Source organism: Pygoscelis adeliae, unplaced genomic scaffold (genome assembly GCF_000699105.1).
Source record: "Pygoscelis adeliae isolate BGI_AS28 unplaced genomic scaffold, ASM69910v1 Scaffold71, whole genome shotgun sequence".
In the NCBI taxonomy this organism is placed as follows: domain Eukaryota; kingdom Metazoa; phylum Chordata; class Aves; order Sphenisciformes; family Spheniscidae; genus Pygoscelis; species Pygoscelis adeliae.
In genome coordinates, this window is record NW_008824356.1 from 10,865,907 (window position 1) to 10,872,475 (window position 6,569).

The 6,569-nt window shown below is 38.5% G+C and overlaps 1 long non-coding RNA gene across 1 annotated transcript in view; it reads right to left on the bottom strand.

Annotated features, from left to right (window-relative positions):
- Positions 1 to 2,502: 2,502 nt before the first annotated feature.
- Positions 2,503 to 6,569, bottom strand: part of LOC103912988 — an 18,585-nt gene continuing 14,518 nt past the window's right edge. The window contains exon 3 of the long non-coding RNA XR_663404.1: positions 2,503 to 2,882. This is a non-coding gene — a long non-coding RNA (uncharacterized LOC103912988). The remainder of the gene's footprint in view (positions 2,883 to 6,569) is intronic.

Sequence of the window (6,569 nt, forward strand, 5' to 3'; positions counted from 1 at the left end):
TATACAGCAAAGCAATTGATGTTGAGAGCCTAATATTAATGGACACTGTGCTTTGATCTATTTCTAGACTGTTGCAATGGACTGACTGCTCACTCATGGCGGAGTTCAGTAGGGATGTGCCTGGATCGTGTCTTCCTCTTTACTCTCTTCTGAAAGGCATCCAGCCATGCGGTCTGAGACCATCCCCCAGTGCAAATTAAACTATTATATATTTGGTCAATCAGGAGATTCATTTCAGAAATGCATTCCCTGATCAGAACTGTAATGCTAATGTAGATGCGCGTGCAGCTGAAGGCCCCAAAGTGGAGGGAGGAGTGAGACACATTAACAACCTTAATTTCTTGCCTAATTTTTTGCCTCACCTGAGTCTCAGTAATGAAAGTTCCTAATTATAGCCTTCTTTCTCTCACTTTTTTCTCTCTATCATTTCACTCCCCCTTCCAGATACTAAAAAAAAAAAGAATGTCAGTCTTCCAAGACCGGGAAGCCAGTTAGGCAGATCCAAAAAACTGAAATCAGCACATGTACCTTTGGGTGTCACGCCAGGACTCTAAACCATGTAAGATTTCTCCTTCTTCAGTAATAATATTCACTTTTTAGTCATAAAATATGTCAACATGTGTGGTATAAAAAATCAGGGTGGAGAGAAGGAGTAGTAAAGGGGAGGGCATTCTTTAGAAGAGTGTAAAAAGATAAACTGTGTAATCTGCTATGAGAAGATATTAGTCTGTGAGCTCTGAATTGGCCCTCATCTTATAGAATATCCCCTGAGCCAAAACAACATTCTTTTTAAGCATGGAAGTTTCAGAGCTGTCTAACAATATGAGGACTTGCTGTGAGTTCTGTTTTTAATAGCTTCAGAAGAACAGTGCCATTTAGATCGGCTTTTAACATGTTCTTAAATTGCTATTTTATTACTCTTGCTGACATTCCAGAGGCATGAAATTACCAAATCACGTTAAGAAGATGGTAGGTGGAGAGAGGAAGCTAGTTAAAGAACAGCAGACAGGCCAAAAATTTGAGTCCTTGTCTTTAACTTTCAAGGACATGCTGATTTTAAAAAGAAAATTCCTGTTAAATTTTTTAAACACTGTAAATGCAAATAACTGACATTCCTTTATGATATAAGGTTATTTTTCTATAGATATTGTTCTTGATTTGAAGTTTTTGTTTGCTTCTTTGTGGGTATACATACATATATATATGCATATATGAAAAATATATAGGAAAGACTTTACTCATATAGTGATTTTACCAGTGACACCATTGCTAAAGACAGTGATTCATTCAAATATGTTCAACGTCGGTATAAATCTTTGCCCTCTGAATTTCATGAGCATATTCTCAATAACTGAAATAAGAGCATTTCTGATAATTTATGGAAACTTCAGCTGCATAACAATAGCAAAGATGGATATTGCAATAAATTACGTGAAGATAAATCATCAAGTCATGATGGCTTAAGTCCTTATTCTGTGAAATGACTCCCAAGTTTCTTGTTTTTAAGTAATTTCAAGAAAATCTATTACTGTGTCAGACCAGATAATGAGATAAAAAAATAATTTAAAAAGCAAGTTACAGAAAAGAATCATAAAACCATAGAATGGTTTGGATTGGAAGGGACCTTCAAAGATCATCTAGGCCAACCCCCTGCCATGAGCAGGGACATCTTTCACTAGATCAGGTTGCTCAAAGCCCCATACAACCTGGCCTTGAACACTTCCAATGATGGGGCATCCACAACTTCTCTGGACAACCTGTTCCAGTGTGTCACAACCCTCATATCATAAAAAATTTCTTCAAAGAATTTCTATGGTGGAATGATAATAGAATTTGCCTCCAAATATCAGATTATTTTACAAGATATCAAATGCAGTAACGCTTGACAACATTCATGTGCCTGGATATGCAGTAAGTCACTACATATTTGCTTAAATCCATATATTTTAAAGACAGCAACTACTAAGTATCAGGCAAGTTCAAGATGAGTCTTAAGTAGCACACACTTGACAATATGCTATAATCACTAGTTGTCTTACTCCTGAATTTATGGGGTTCTCCCCAAGTTCTAGTTGTTCAGTCAAAAGCATGTATCTCTCTTCTCTCCCTTTTTCACCTCCATCAATACAAATGACAATCTTTATCATCCTAACTTGCTATAAGGGAGTTAAATGGTTGGTTTTGAAATACAAACAACTTTCATAGAAGAGCACATACAATACAATGACTTACAGCTTGTCAGCTCTTACTTCTCTAAAAGAATTACACTGCTCACCTTTTTTTAGCAGGCTTGTGTACTACTCTTCCCAAATAAAATCAGTATCTCCTTTTAAAGGCACTTTCACTATGTTTCAAATTTCCACAATATCCCTGGGTTAATCGATAGAAACTGCCAGTGTGTTACTAAATCTGTAGTTACAATATAATGAATTTTGAATGAGAAATGATTTCTTTTAAGTGTTTCTGAGTGTTACATCCACACTGTGCAAGGGTACGTAAACACTCTTCTCCACATTCTGGACCTTGACTTGTGTCCTCAGATTTGCTGGGTTTTGTTAATGTAAATTTATTACACCTTTATTGCCCATTCTGTTCAAGAGAGACATCTTACAGGCTGCAATTTTTTTGAGCAAAGAGCAAGAAGGAGGGACTCAGAAGATGGTGAAGAAGAGATATAAACTGGATGAAATATATAAACTGATAACATAAGGCATAAAATTTTTTTTTCTTTATATTTCTTTCTGTCTTTTTATGGTGGATTAAGTACATTTTACATAGAAGAACATTAAAGATCATGCTGAATATCAAATGGCCTTGTTTCTGGAGAAGCATCCTCATTTTCTTGAGGAGGGTGGGTGTTTCCAAAGATAATGATATTTCACCTAGTGATAGAAAAAGTACATTGTTAACAAGGACAATTTCTGACTGTTGAGTACTTTATTGAACTGCATATTGAGTTTTACAATCTGTTTACAGAAATAAATTAGCAACAGAAGCTTATTCTCCAAGATTTTTCTAGCTTTTGGGGACCATAAGGGTGGAATATCATGTAGTTTATATCCACCAAACATTCCTGTTTCTCAGGGTCTCTATATCCCAAGCAACTAGCATTTATTCAGCCCAGCCTACTCTCTGTATAACTTCCACTTTTCAAGCTAATTTATACCTGGATATAAAACACAACCACTCTTTATGTAAAATTTTATAAATGTAGAAGAACTTATTTGTGAGGAATGGGTGTTTACATGCAGACCTCAATTTTTCAGTCCTAATTCAGGAACTGAATAGTGGAACATAGACAGCCGTGTCTCCTCAACATAGACTGTTTGGATGCCAAGTGAAATCTCAACTTTTTATTAACAGCCTTTCCAGCTATATAGCTGTTCAAGAAAATATTTTTATAATAGAATAATATTTTTACAACAAAAATGATATATTTTTAATCCTCATAATGTGCAAAAATAGCTGGACCATTTGCATTCAGTCTTTCCAAATAAATTCAGATTTGGTCAAGCCCCAGGGGGCAAAAGAAACAACCAAATAAAATAGAGAATGTTTACAATCAAAGCTATTATGAATTTTTAATTAAATGCAGCTGCTGCCTTTTCCTTCACCAATAATGACATTGTGCAGATCTTCGTTAAGAGACTTACCCTGATGGGAAACATACTCAAAGACTCATCAGCTAAACGTTAAAGTAAGCTGGCTGGTGATCATCCACAGATTCTGTTACTTAGCCTCCACCATATTTTTAAATGATGATGATGTCATGTATCAGTGCTAAAAAGGTGGCAATTAGCTGCATTCAGAAACACATGCAATAATTTCTTTACTTAAAGCAGTCACACCTTGAAGTTCAGTTCTAAGACAGAAGTGCTAGAGGACTAGATGCTGTACAGAGATACTCTAAAATCCAATCCCCAGAAGCCTGAATATGTGGAAGGGAAATATTCACTACCTGTGTACGTGTTTGGAAATGAAGAGGCAGAGCTAGGAATATCTCTTTACTCTTAGTTTAATGGTACATTTGTACTACTATGGTGTCCTACATGTGGTGCATCTTAATATACTTGGGAAAAAAACCCCAAAAACTACTTAAGGGTTGGAAGGTTACATCAGTGGCAGGAAAGCCTAGTTAAGCAGTGATTATTTGACTGTTCAGCAGCAATTTGATTTCATAGCTCTTCCCTGAGGCTGTAGCTGGTGGTGATGACAGCCTCATCAGTGGTAGGTGTGTGCTCTGGTTGAATCACTGGGTTGCCAGGTGAGAGATATGGGGAGCAAACTGCATAGCATAAGGAGAATGAATGGGAGATCAAAAGGTTTTTTGCAAAGACTCGAGGCAGAGGGGGATGAGGAATCCAAGATCCACTTCCCACAAGAATAGGGACTGCCAGAAGCTACGGTCAAGATAGGTGGATTTCCTCAATAGTGGAAGCTGAAAGATGGTAAGTTCTGGCCACCAGAAGACTCTTTCTCCACCTGCAGATGTGGAAAAACTGTAGAGCTCTGGCAGCAGGAGTGGAAAAGCAAGTTCTGGCAGGGCATGCTTCTGGGAGAGCCACACTTTAATGAATCAGCTCCAGTGCCACAGGAGAAGAAGCCACAAGTAATAGTAGTCAAGGACACTCTTCTGTTATGGGAGCTAGGGACAGTCATCTGTCAATGAGAGCTGCTGTCCTAAGAGACTTGCAGCTTACCTTCCATACTGGTATTTCTGTTTAGTCTTCTATCGAGCTTGAAGTTCAGCAAAGATAAATGCAAAACCCTACACCTGCATCAGTATAGGCTGGAGAATGACTGGACAGGGAACAGCTCTGCAGGAAAGGACCGAGTGAACAGGAAGCTGAGCAAAAGCCAGCAGTGTACTCTTGCTAACTACACATAGACCTGTGTTTGCAGTATTTCAGTAAATTGAGGGAAATACCTATTCCCTGCTATTCAGCATGCAAAAGGACCTTCCCCAAGTACAACAAAGATATTGTCAAACCAGAGACAATCAAGAGAAGGATCATTAAAATACTTAGGAGCTAAGGGTACTGGGTTTGTTTAAGCAGGGGAAGAAGACAACGTTACAGAAAGGTTGTAGAGAAGAAGGTAAGGAAGGAGGAAACCTTTTCCCGGGAAGTGACAGGACAAGAGGTACACAGTGAAAGGAAAAGAAGAAACTGTCACCAGTTAAAATAATGGAAACTTATATGTAGCTGAATCTGGTGGATGTCTGAAGACAGAGGCTTTCTCCTTCCTAGTCAGCTAAAGGCAGCTTTGGTGGGCTGTAAGATCCAGGGGTTATCCCAACCCTGTCATTGTTCCTCTGACCCTCACTGAGTATTTCTGCTTAATTTGATTAACCTTTAGTCAGATAATCTCCTGTTAAACATAAGAATAAAAATCTTCACAATGAGGGTGGATAAGCATTGGAAAGGGTAGTCCAGATATATTATGAAATCTTCTTCCTTGAAGATCCTCAAAATTTGGCTAGAGAAAAACCTAAGCAAGCTGGTCTAAATTTGAAGTTAGCACAGCTTTGAGGCAGAGGTCTGATTACCTGACCTCCAAAGGCCTCTTCCAAACTTTTATTTTTCTATCTCTGCAAAAAATATCTGTTTGTAGCAGTGACTGTGTGCTGGAAGGGAAGTACTTGAATTATATCGTATCTTTTCAACCCTACTGAATCACTTCTAGAATATAATAAACTACAGTTAAGTGCAGACCTGTAGTGCCTGAACTCTCTATTACCTGATTTCATAGTACTAGAGTCACTCTCTCAAAAAAGTGGGCTCATCAGTCAAACAATAATGTTTACCAGTGCATAGCATGCTGTCAAGCTCTAATGGTCTTTAAGTATCAAAAAAGCTGTAAGGGATAGTATTCCTATTATCATTGAGGCACAATATTGGGAGAGGCTGCATTACTGAGAGGTGAACATAGGCTTCTTCTTTATCGCTTCCCTGGATATAAACTGATGCAATCTATCACAATTTAAATGAATAATTTCAAAATGTAGTGGCCTCTAAAATGATTTAAAGTCAATGAGCTAATAGTAGAATCAACCTGGCTCTCACATTCACATGCAGAGTCTATGATCTGCTTGCTGCACACACAGCTGTGCTTATGTTGCTCTTCAGCCACTGGCATTACACTAAGAATGCTGAACCAGAAGATCCCAGTCATACAGGTAAAAAAGCAAGTACCAAGCTCTTTGTTTTGACTGCTGAACAGTTGGAAATCCTAACAAAAACTGAGAGCTCCGTCTTTTCTTTTTTTTTTTTTTTTTGACTGATTGTGGGACAATAAAGCCCCTTACCACTCATCAGCTGCATTGTGCTGAACCAACACACACCACTCTGACATCAATGACATAGACAGTGGGATCGAGTGCACCCTCAGCAAGTTTGCAGATGACACCAAGCTGAGTGGTGCAGTCGACACAGCAGATGGACAGGATGCCATCCAGAGGGACCTGGACAAGCTTGAGAAGTAGGCCCGTGTAAACCTCATGAGGTTGAACAAGGCCAAGTGCAAGGTCCTGCACCTGGGTCAGGGCAACCCCCAGTATCAATCCAGGC